Source organism: Dermacentor albipictus, unplaced genomic scaffold, assembly GCF_038994185.2.
Source record: "Dermacentor albipictus isolate Rhodes 1998 colony unplaced genomic scaffold, USDA_Dalb.pri_finalv2 scaffold_423, whole genome shotgun sequence".
Taxonomy (NCBI): Eukaryota; Metazoa; Arthropoda; class Arachnida; order Ixodida; family Ixodidae; genus Dermacentor; species Dermacentor albipictus.
Window position 1 is genome coordinate 59 of NW_027225977.1, and position 12,442 is coordinate 12,500.

The 12,442-nt window shown below is 55.2% G+C and overlaps 3 non-coding genes across 3 annotated transcripts; 1 reads left to right on the forward strand and 2 right to left on the reverse strand.

The window, feature by feature from the left end:
- Positions 1 to 242: 242 nt before the first annotated feature.
- On the reverse strand, positions 243 to 395 carry LOC139053966 (5.8S ribosomal RNA). The gene has a single exon (XR_011510924.1). It is a non-coding gene; the product is annotated as a 5.8S ribosomal RNA (ribosomal RNA).
- Positions 396 to 1,632: 1,237 nt separating this feature from the next.
- LOC139053972 (small subunit ribosomal RNA) lies at positions 1,633 to 3,447 on the reverse strand. Its single transcript, XR_011510930.1, has one exon. It is a non-coding gene; the product is annotated as a small subunit ribosomal RNA (ribosomal RNA).
- Positions 3,448 to 8,793: 5,346 nt separating this feature from the next.
- On the forward strand, positions 8,794 to 8,985 carry LOC139053970 (U2 spliceosomal RNA). Its single transcript, XR_011510928.1, has one exon. It is a non-coding gene; the product is annotated as a U2 spliceosomal RNA (small nuclear RNA).
- Positions 8,986 to 12,442: the final 3,457 nt, after the last annotated feature.

The window sequence follows — 12,442 nt, forward strand, 5'->3', positions numbered from 1 at the left end:
CAGGTATCCGACTCCATCCTGCGGCGGTCTTGCCAGAGGCGCGCACTCGTCACGCTGCAGTAGTAATGCCTCGTTTCCGTCTCTTCGAAGATTTGGCACGACGGCTCGCCACCGTCTCCTTCTCGTGAGGTTGCTGGCGCGTGGCTTCAGCGCTCAACGTACTGTCCATGATGCCGACGCGGTCAAAACGAGTCGACGGACGCACGTTCCCTGTGCGCCGAAGGCTCTCTTGATATGTGATCCGACCCTCAGACAGACGAAGCCAAGGGAAGACCCAAGGCCGCAATGTGCGTTCAAAGAATCAGTGCTCAGTGTGTCCTGCAATTCACACCAAGTCTCGCAGCTGGCTGCGTTCTTCATCGACCCGAGAACCGAGTGATCCACCGCTTAGAGTCGTGAAAAATAGTTTGTTCAATTCAGTACAGTACAACCAGTGTTTCAGGCACGTGGCGTCTCCCTGTGTGTGGTTTCGAAGAGCGCCTTTCGGCGTGCGCTACTCCTGTTTCGCTCTTTCGTTCGGCGGTCACGCGTTTCCGCATGACCGCTGCTGATCCAACAGCCTACTCGAGACGAAAGACAAGAGCTTGGCGCGCGCGTACTCGCGCAGCTCTCCAAAGCCACTCGGCCAGTGCCAGGGACGGCTCTCTGCGCCGGAGCCACAACAAGTCTACTTGAGGCGGAAGACGAAGCCAGCAAGGGCCTGGCCGCAAGTGCGTTCGAATACGGGATTACAGTCCCTCGTCTGTCCGTACTTCCTCTTTCGACGTGCGGCGCCTTCCCAAAGCGCACAAGTCCGCAAACCGCAGAACGCTTCCGACGTAGCAAAGCCGCGTTTCCTTCGGTACTTCGCAGCAACGCCGCCTTTCCCTCGGCGGCGGGCAAATAGCCTGCAGACGTCGTCGCATTGAACCGCGAACTCGACACCTCGCGCGTCACGAGCGGGAGCCGACCGGCAGCCTCCGGCCCTTTCGGGCGCGGTGGAATTTGCCGCGGAGGACGGGAGAGTGCTTTAGGCCACGGTTCCTTCCGTACTTGGCAGCCGCACCCTCAATACCGCCGGTTCCATGACCGACCGAGCGCCGCACCGTTCCTTTAGTACTTGGGCAGCAACAAAGTCGGGTCGTTACTCCACACTCGCCGCAGGAAGCGACCGGCAGCCGCCAGCCTTTTCAGACTCGGCAGCGTTTGCCGCGGAGGACGGGAGAGCGCTCGCACCACGGTTCCGTGTGTACTAAGCGGCAGCGGCATTAGCTCTCGACCGTCAGTTCCTTGACCGACCGCACGCTTCGCCGTTCCCCTCGTACTGGGCAAGAGCAGCAGGTCGGGTCGTCTTACTCCCATTCCGCGCAAGAGTGCCGAGGCGGACTTCAGAAAGCCCACCCAACAGTGTGCGTTACGCCGTTTCTACCCGCGGGCGCGGCCAAGCCAACCGTCCAAGGTTGCAGCCGGCGTCCACTGGGCGCAACAAATTTGGCACGGGGCGCCCTTCGAAATTCGGGCAATCCCCGGCATGTTCGGGTATAGCCGTCCCCGCGTCCAAGCGGGGCCAGCGGCGGAAAGCGTCGGGCGCAGCGAGCTGCTTCACCCACACGGGGTAGAAACAATGGCGCTCGTCACCCTCGAACAATCCGGTAATGATCCTTCCGCAGGTTCACCTACGGAAACCTTGTTACGACTTTTACTTCCTCTAAATGATCAAGTTTGGTCATCTTTCCAACAGACCGGCGCAACCGAAAGGCCGCGCCGGACATCGGTCCGAAGACCTCACTAAATCATTCAATCGGTAGTAGCGACGGGCGGTGTGTACAAAGGGCAGGGACGTAATCAACGCGAGCTTATGACTCGCGCTTACTGGGAATTCCTCGTTCAAGGGGAACAATTGCAAGCCCCTATCCCAATCACGAAAGAAGTTCCACGGGTTACCCAGTCTTTTCAGACAGGGATAAAGACACGCTGCTTCCTTCAGTGTAGCGCGCGTGCGGCCCCGGACATCTAAGGGCATCACAGACCTGTTATTGCTCTGTTTCGTGCGGCTAGGAGCCGCTTGTCCCTCTAAGAAGGTTGTAAGGTGCTGGGAACCCCGCACCTATTTAATAGGCTAGAGTCTCGTTCGTTATCGGAATTAACCAGACAAATCGCTCCACCAACTAAGAACGGCCATGCACCACCATCCACCGAATCAAGAAAGAGCTCTCAATCTGTCAATCCTCCCAGTGTCCGGGCCGGGTAAGTTTTCCCGTGTTGAGTCAAATTAAGCCGCAGGCTCCACTCCTGGTGGTGCCCTTCCGTCAATTCCTTTAAGTTTCAGCTTTGCAACCATACTTCCCCCGGAACCCAAACACTTTGGTTTCCCGGAAGCTGCCCGCCGAGTCATTTGAGTAACTCAGGCGGATCGCTGGTTGGCATCGTTTATGGTCAGAACTAGGGCGGTATCTGATCGCCTTCGAACCTCTGACTTTCGTTCTTGATCAAAGAAAACATTCTTGGCAAATGCTTTCGCAGTAGTTCGTCTTGCGACGGTCCAAGAATTTCACCTCTAGCGCCGCAATACGAATGCCCCCGTCTGTCCCTCTTAATCATTACCTCGTATTCCAAAAACCAACAGAACAGAAACGAGGTCTTGTTCTATTATTCCATGCAAGTTTATTCAGGCGACTCGCCTGCGTTGAGCACTCTAATTTTTTCAAAGTAAAAGCACCGGCCTTCTCGAGGCACACAATGAAGTGCACCAAGAAAGGACCGGCATGATGTTCAGTCCGAGCCGTCGCATCGGGTAGATGCACTACTCGTCTGGAACTGAGATCCAACTACGAGCTTTTTAACCGCAGCAGCTTTAGTATACGCTATTGGAGCTGGAATTACCGCGGCTGCTGGCACCAGACTTGCCCTCCAATTGATCCTCGTTAAAGGATTTAGAGTGTACTCATTTCAATTACGGGGCCTCAAAAGAGTCCCGTATTGTTATTTTTCGTCACTACCTCCCCGTGCCGGGAGTGGGTAATTTGCGCGCCTGCTGCCTTCCTTGGATGTGGTAGCCGTTTCTCAGGCTCCCTCTCCGGAATCGAACCCTGATTCTCCGTTACCCGTAACAACCATGGTAAGCAAGTAACCTACCATCGAAAGTTGATAAGGCAGACACTTGAAAGAAACGTCGCCGGCTCGTGGCCATGCGATCAGCACAAAGTTATCCAGAGTCACCACACAATACGGGCCGAAACCCGATCGATCTTGGTCTAATAAAAGCACCCGTCGCCCAAAGGGCTTCAGGCTCACTGCATGTATTAGCTCTAGAATTGCCACAGTTATCCAAGTAGGAAGAAACGATCTAAGGAACCATAACTGATTTAATGAGCCATTCGCGGTTTCGCCTTATTTCGGCATGTACTTAGACATGCATGGCTTAATCTTTGAGACAAGCATATGATTACTGGCAGGATCAACCAGGTAATCGTTCAACTGCGCGTCCCGCCTGTCAAGCAGGCCGGACGCCGTTTTTGCGATGCCGAGGCCACCTTCAGGCGCCCCAGCACGCTTCGTTCTTGCAAAGAGTAGCACTTTGCACAGTCCGAGACGACGGCGTTCGAGCTCGCTACGGCGCCCTCCCCGAAGGGCCGGGTATCGCCACGCGGCAAGAAGCACGCAACATTCTCGATAGACTGGTTGTGTCGACTCGATCACGGCTTGCGGTTTCTCTTGAGCCCGCAGCACAGGTGGACCGACCGACACTTGCAACGTAGCCGAGACGGCAAAGCCGCCAGGCGACGGGTCACGCCCGCGCCTTCGGCGCTTTCGCATTTGACTCGTCCGAGGACGATGCGGAACACAACTCGATATCGTGGAGAAAGCGTCGTCCGACAACCAGCCCCTAACGCATCAAGCGGATGAGGCTGCAGACGTCAGCTGTGGGATCCACGGGAGCGATACCGGGGACACGCTTGACGGGCACGAAGCCCGCCGCATATCAAACACCCAGGTCGCTTTTGGGGGCGACTGCTCTCTGGGACCCCCATATAATAGCAGCGATAAGTTCCCAAATCTCCATGGGGCCGTACTCGTGCCACTTTCGACGAGCGTTTGGCGAAAATCGTGCCGCCTCGCAGCGCCGCGAGCGAGATGGAAAGCTTACGTCGGCAGCGCAATGCCGAAGTCGTGAAAGCGCAGCGCGTCGACCGAATGCGCGAACGGCAATCTCTCGCCTATGGACAGCGCGGTTTCCAGAACAATCGCCTTTCTGTGCCCCTACGGGGCCGCACGCTAGCGCGGCCCTTTCGCCGTTTCCGAGCACGAGTGCGACCGGCGCGGGCGGCGTGCTCGACACCCCGGCTGACGCCGTTTCGGACTTTGTCTCTTCGCGCGCTCGCGCCAACGCCGCGGCAAAACGACGACCTCTGCGCGGTTCTTTCCCGGTTCCCGGCGTGCTATAGTGCAGCCAGCCGGACGGTGGCGACGACTCAGTCGCGGCCGTGCGGTGGCTTGTACGCCAAAGTTGCGTGACGGGCGTCGAGCTCCCGCCGCGGCCCGGCTCAGGTGGTTTCGGACTTCTGTCTCTTCCGAGCGCTCGCGTCGTCGTGGGCACGATTCTCGAGTGCGGAGCGGTGCGCGGACACCACCACGAACACGCGCAAGCCGAAAACGGCACTACGGTACAACGTCGGCCAGGGCGGTACGGCCCCCTTATATGAGCAGCGATAAGTGACCAGATCTCCACGGGGCCGTACTCGTGCGACAAGGCGGCGTACTGCGCCGAGCCGAGCGCCAATATTTGGCCTTGGCACGGCCGATTTGAGCTCTCGCGATCGCCGCGGTACCGCCGCTCACCGATTCAAGGCACGCTAGCGCGGCCCCTTCGCCATTTTTCGAGTAAGAGTGCGAAAAGCGCGCGCGGCGTGCTCGTCGCCCCGGCTGACGTAGTCTCGGACTTAGTCTCGCTCACGCCGCCCCGGCTGACGTCGTCTCGGACTTAGTCGCGCTCACACCGCCCCGGCTCACGTGGTTTCGGACTTCCGTCTCTTCCGAGCGCTCGCGTCGTCGTGGGCACGATTCTCGAGTGCGGAGCGGTGCGCGGACACCACCACGAACACGCGCAAGCCGAAAATGGCACTACGGTACAACGTCGGCCAGGGCGGTACGGCCCCCTTATATGAGCAGCGATAAGTGACCAGATCTCCACGGGGCCGTACTCGTGCGACAAGGCGGCGTACTGCGCCGAGCCGAGCGCCAATATTTGGCCTTGGCACGGCCGATTTGAGCTCTCGCGATCGCCGCGGTACCGCCGCTCACCGATTCAAGGCACGCTAGCGCGGCCCCTTCGCCATTTTTCGAGTAAGAGTGCGAAAAGCGCGCGCGGCGTGCTCGTCGCCCCGGCTGACGTAGTCTCGGACTTAGTCTCGCTCACGCCGCCCCGGCTGACGTCGTCTCGGACTTAGTCGCGCTCACACCGCCCCGGCTCACGTGGTTTCGGACTTTCGTCTCTTCCGAGCGCTCGCGTCGTCGTGGGCACGATTCTCGAGTGCGGAGCGGTGCGCGGACACCACCACGAACACGCGCAAGCCGAAAACGGCACTACGGTACAACGTCGGCCAGGGCGGTACGGCCCCTTATAAGAGCAGCGATAAGTGACCAGACCTCCACGGGGCCGTACTCGTGCGACAAGGCGGCGTACTGCGCCGAGCCGAGCGCCAATATTTGGCTTTGGCACGGCCGATTTGAGCTCTCGCGATCGCCGCGGTACCGCCGCTCACCGATTCAAGGCACGCTAGCGCGGCCCCTTCGCCATTTTTCGAGTAAGAGTGGGAAAAGCGCGCGCGGCGTGCTCGACGCCCCGGCTGACGTCGTCTCGGACTTGGTCGACGCCCCGGCTGACGTAGTCTCGGACTTAGTCTCGCTCACGCCGCCCCGGCTGACGTCGTCTCGGACTTAGTCGCGCTCACACCGCCCCGGCTCACGTGGTTTCGGACTTTCGTCTCTTCCGAGCGCTCGCGTCGTCGTGGGCACGATTCTCGAGTGCGGAGCGGTGCGCGGACACCACCACGAACACGCGCAAGCCGAAAACGGCACTACGGTACAACGTCGGCCAGGGCGGTACGGCCCCTTATAAGAGCAGCGATAAGTGACCAGACCTCCACGGGGCCGTACTCGTGCGACAAGGCGGCGTACTGCGCCGAGCCGAGCGCCAATATTTGGCTTTGGCACGGCCGATTTGAGCTCTCGCGATCGCCGCGGTACCGCCGCTCACCGATTCAAGGCACGCTAGCGCGGCCCCTTCGCCATTTTTCGAGTAAGAGTGGGAAAAGCGCGCGCGGCGTGCTCGACGCCCCGGCTGACGTCGTCTCGGACTTGGTCGACGCCCCGGCTGACGTAGTCTCGGACTTAGTCTCGCTCACGCCGCCCCGGCTGACGTCGTCTCGGACTTAGTCGCGCTCACACCGCCCCGGCTCACGTGGTTTCGGACTTGCGTCTCTTCCGAGCGCTCGCGTCGTCGTGGGCACGATTCTCGAGTGCGGAGCGGTGCGCGGACACCACCACGAACACGCGCAAGCCGAAAACGGCACTACGGTACAACGTCGGCCAGGGCGGTACGGCCCCTTATAAGAGCAGCGATAAGTGACCAGACCTCCACGGGGCCGTACTCGTGCGACAAGGCGGCGTACTGCGCCGAGCCGAGCGCCAATATTTGGCCTTGGCACGGCCGATTTGAGCTCTCGCGATCGCCGCGGTACCGCCGCTCACCGATTCAAGGCACGCTAGCGCGGCCCCTTCGCCATTTTTCGAGTAAGAGTGGGAAAAGCGACCGCGGCGTGCTCGACGCCCCGGCTGACGTCGTCTCGGACTTAGTCGACGCCCCGGCTGACGTAGTCTCGGACTTGGTCTCGCTCACGCCGCCCCGGCTGACGTAGTCTCGGACTTGGTCTCGCTCACGCCGCCCCGGCTGACGTCGTCTCGGACTTAGTCGCGCTCACACCGCCCCGGCTCACGTGGCTTCGGACTTGGTCTCTTCGAGCGCTCGCAGCCAGGTCGGGGCCGACGCCGACGTCTGCGTGGGGCTTCAACGATTCCCGGCGCGACGCAATGCAACTGCGCGCAGGATGCCAGCGACTCCGCCGTGGCCGTGCGGCGGTGTACACGCAGAAGTTTCGTGAAGGGGTATCGAGCTCCCGCCGCCCCGGCGGACGTGGTTTCGGACTTTAGCGCTCGCAGCGATCTCGCGGCGATCGCTGACGTCTGCGCGGTTTCAGGTGTGCTACGATGCAGCAGTCTGCCGCACGACAATTTACGGAAGCGAGTGCATTCCGCCCCGGCGGACGCGGCAGCGGACTTTGTGCCTGCGGGAGTGCTCTTGTTGCTGTAAAATTTGAACGGGTGCAGCTGCGCGAAGCAAGTGTACACATTTTCTCTCTCTCTCTCTCTCTCTCTGCCTCTGAGGCGACTGTAATTTTAATTTAAATGCAATTGGAGGCGGGAGCAACCTGATGAGAGTAGGCGGACTTCGGCACACCTTGTAGTTTAGAAATTGTTTTCAAGCTTTGAGGACATACACAATCGCGCCATCTGCTTTCCCCGTCTCTTTGGCACTTCATAGTGTGTGCAGCATGCTCTGCATTCCAAAGAAACGCGCCTGTTTCTCCCCCTCTCTCACGTTCTTCTTGTCTTTCTTGCTGCTCTTGTGAGAAGTTGCTATGCTCTTTACTCGCTGTAAAATAGAATGCTTGCGCGAGCCAACAACTTGCGTGTCTTTCTTTTTTTTTGTTGTTGTTGTTTTTTTCTCTCTTCCCAAGACGTTTCTGCCATTATTCACTAGCTCTCGTTCTTAGTATGCAACGGAGCGTTAGCTCGCGCCATCTACCTTTCTTTCTGTATGGCGAAGGCCGTAGGTTTTCCTAGTTCCGCACACAGATGGCGCGGATGCGTTTTCGCGCCAGTTTCGAACGACCTCGCTGTACACATGTTTCTCATTTAAAAGTTTCAAAGGGGCTTGCGAAAGGGCGTGGTCCTTTTTTCTTGCGCAAGGCTGAGCTTTCCAGCTGTGCTTAAGCTATGCTAGCATGTGTGCGTATGTGTGTGTGTGTGTGTGTGTGTGTGTGCGTGCGCGCGCGCGCGTGCGTGCGCGTGCATATGTGTGCGTGTGTGTGTATACACGCACACGGTAAAGATGATGGGGTAGCGCTATTTCTTTCTTTCTTTCTTTCTTTTTTAACAACACCTGTGCTCCACATGGCGATCTTCCTGCCCTCTATGTTTCCGGTTGGAAGGAGTGCGCAGCCTTTTCTATATTTATTTATTTTTTTTTTTTCATTCTCTTTCATTCGTACATGAGGCGCGCTACCTAATTCTAGCGGTCGAATCGACACGTTGCAATCCGTCCCGGCCTGTGCCGTATGAAAACTTTCAGTGGGCCTTGCGGTAAATAAAAGGAAATGAGGGAAATGCGCGTAGTGTATTACACTTGCGCACGGGCTTGAAACGAAGGCCTCAAAGAAAGCCGCCTTGAGCGGTCGCATTCAGACGGAAGTAAGCATTCCCCTTGCGCGTGTTTTCCGCTCGCCTGTTCCGTTTTCTACGAGGTTGCCTTCGTTGGTTTTGCCTTGCGAACAAGCTTGCGCTCGGGTCTCGTTTCTACGCGACGGCGTTTCGTTAACAGTGAAAGACTGAGGCGTCGCGAGTTGATTCGCGAGATAGAGAGCATAGAGTCTCTAGACGGGCTGGGTTTTATAAGATTGCCCACGCTGTTGCTGAGGTTACCAATGTCGCCAGGGCACCCACAAGGCAGTGGTACAATGGAGTGAAGTGAAAGACATCGCTTCTCGGCCTTTTGGCTAAGATCAAAGTGTAGTATCTGTTCTTATCAGCTTAATATCTGATACGGGTTCTATATGGACCCACGATATTAAACCTATTTTTGGAAGTTGGCGGAGTGCTTGAAGCCTGCTTCACCTCCGCCGCAGGTCGGCCCGGTATTGCACTACCTCCGGGATCGGCCCCCGCTCACTTAGGTGAGACTTCATTCAATCAAAATGAAGAACACAAGCTCGAAGCGAGCACTCACGTGACACGCACCATTCCCATACTATACGCAACGATGCCGGTGTTTCTGAACGATTGTCTGCTGTAATGAGCCACTTGGGGGGGGGGGGGGGGGGGAAGGGTGATTAGCCGTGGGTTTTGCAATCAATGTAAGTCCCACTCAAAGCCAACACTGCATTTTGGAGTTCACTATCGCTTTGATCCGTAAACGACAGCAAGCTCGCCCTGCGAAAATCCGCTGCCCTAGTGGAAGAAAGGTTCCCTATGAAACAAAAATGGAGTGCCCGATTTCCGGCAACATTTTCGCTGCAGTGGGACCGAGCGCCTCGAAAACAAACTTGTCGTATGGCCAAGTGTGGCGAAATATATTCAAGGGTTCAGAGGTGCCTCAGCTTTCCAACCTGTATGTTATGAATACCTGTTGCTACCTTTTCGTCATCATCATCCTGCTGGCTACGACCACTGCAGGGCAAAGACCTCTCCCATTATTCTCCAAGCACCCCGGTCACGTGTAAGCCCGGTCACGGTCGCCGTCTAGTGCCTGCGCCCTTCCTAATCTAATCTGCCCTCCTAAATTTCCGCCACCCCGTGCTACGCTTCCCTTCTCTTGGAATTCAGTCGGTAACCCTTAATTGATGATCTTCCCCCCACATTGCATGCCCTGCGCACGCCCATTTCTTTTTCTTGGTTTAAACTAAGGTGTCATTAGCTCGCGTTTGTTCGCTCACCCCCCGAATCTGCTCTATTCTTATCCCCCGTAGCGCTACACCCATCATTCTTCTTTCCAAAGCTCGTCGCGTCGCCCTCAGTTACCCTTCGGTAATCCTTAAGGTCCTTCGTTGCGGCACTCGCGGCATCTTTCTCATTTAAATAAGGCTATTTCGTTCAGTTTTGGGGGAAAACTCAATGAGCTAGGCGCGATTGTGTCCCCGGCGCCGCTCTCAACAAGATGGCGGCGCCCAGGCTTTTTGCCTGGTGGTTCGGCTTGACGCAGAACACGCCTGCAGGGCAGTGAAGCAGTGAAGCCGCATTGAAGGGGCAACGAGCGGCGCAGTGAAGCGCATGCTCGGGCGAAAAACGCGAACATCAGCCAAAAATACAACCAAATGGCCAAATACGAATTTCCGTTATGGGAAATTGGAGTTCAGTTGGCGCGTTGCGCTCGCCTAAGGTAAAGAACATAAATGCGAGTGCCACATCAGCCAAGTCAATGCTGAGGATCGCGTATCATTTCTTATTTATTTTTCCCCTTGCCTCCTGGCCTGCGTGGCCCTAGCGCGCATGCCCACGAAAGTAATGCAATAAGGAAAACGCGAAATCATGCGGTGACGGCTGTATCATATCCATTGTGCGTGCTTTGTTCTTTTTGGACTACAGTGGTGTGCGTTATGAGAAAGTTTCAGTGACCAGCGAACCTATATTTAGAACCACATTTACGGTTACTGCTAACAAGCTGCGGGTAGGTGTTTTTTTTTTCTTTCTTTCTTTTTTTCGCTACCAACGATGGGTTATCGCAACCGCGATCGGTTGTGCTAGACGCGTTCTTGCCAAACGTTGGCTCTATACGCGACCCGTGACGCGTGGTCGGCACATTCAAGCAGTCCATTGCAAACCGTTCCAAGAAGAAGGATGCTAGCTCCACGTTCCGCCGGGAGCGCTAGTTCGAAGATTGTACTTTTAGACCCTCGAGGAAGCACCGCCATCCCACGTTTTCTATAACGCGCTAAGACTCAGAGCGACAGCGACCACTTGTCTTTGTCAATATCTCGGACACACTTTTTTTTTTTTCTTTAATCCAGATCGTCAGACGAGCCCGCGTTCACGCGCACTCGCTCTCTCCGATAAGCAGGGTAGCTCGGTTGGGGTGTTGTAGGGCCTCGCGCATGCGCTGCTGAGTTCGTCGCTTCGCCGGCCGGTCGACGCTGGCGCGGTACTGGTAATCAACTTCGACGGGCATGGTGAAACGTCACTGTGAAACGTCACGACTAGCAATGCAATGTGTTTGCGAGCAATCGGAGAAATGAGAGAGCCCCTGTAGATTAGTGGAAACGTTCCTCCAAGTATTACGTTTGCAATTTGCGCCTACGAACATGAACTAGACAAAGGAAATGATCTGTAGCCGCCTTCACTTCATAAAATTCCCGTACGAAGAAATTTGCGTGCGCACGTGATCTCCCGCATGAAACCAGACGATAGGTTAATTTTAGCCGTTCATTTCGATTTGCCGAATGTAAACCGGAACACTTTCTCCACGCGCTCTTGAGGTTTGAATGACAATCAATGACATGCTTTTTTTATATATTTTTGTTTGTTCTATCTGGAACCAAAAGAATTCAGAACGCCATTTCAATCTTAGATTCGATTCACGCCTTGCGTTACGTCACCCCTGGCATATCTGATGAACACGCTCTGCTGTTAAGCTTCATGATCACGGCATTAAAAGTCGCCACTTCCCGAACGTTTATCGAGCCGATGATGAACCGTATGCTGGATTCTTATTGTAATGAGTTTATAGAAAGTTTTATACTTCTATGGCTAGCTTCAAGGAAAGGAAAAACATCGCTCAGCATTGTATAACGCATAACAACAACAACGAAAAATCTGCAGGTTATTCATACTACAATGAGAACACTAGGAATACTGAAAAAGATGAAATCTAGACATGCTGCAAGGAGCCAACAAATGCAATTGAACCAACGAACTGAACTGCAATTATTTCATCAAGACATGCCCCGAAAAAACGTGGCCACTATCAATGCTCATTTCAAAGCTGTTTTTTTTTTTTTGTTTGTGACGGATAATAATTATCTTCCCAATGGCTGATGTGAAAATTTCAGAGCGCGGCATTTTCGAAATCTCAAGGCCCCGGCTGCTTTCTCTCTTCTTTAAATATGTTCCGGGTGGCAGATGGAGAAAAGTTTCGCGCACTATAATTTAAAAGCCTGTAGCTGATTTTCTTGAAGAACACAAAGTGCTGACAGACCACCAAACAAGACAAAATTGAATCGGTATTACGCGCGATGATTTCGCACCGCAGTAACAAAAGGGTAACAAGCGGACGTTCATTTCATGGTGTGTATTTCACGTCTCTCACAATAATAATAAAAAGAATGCTACTGCATAAATTAGCTTTTCCCAAACTGGATGGTTTCGATCAGCTTCCTTAAATTGAGTTGGCGTTGATTGAGCAGGTGCGGGCCTCGGTTGTTTAAGATTTTTGTAAATGGCATCATTACTGGATAGATGCGGACGTCTGCGTGATGTGTGAAACTCGCTTGAGGATCAAGGGAGAACCCCCCCCCCAAAAAAAATCATGTCATGGTGACACAAGTGGCACATGAGTACTGTTATCGGGAGGAAAAAAAAAAAAGGAAAACCGGCACGTACTAGGGAGACACTCCTCTTACACGTGAAGCTCCAA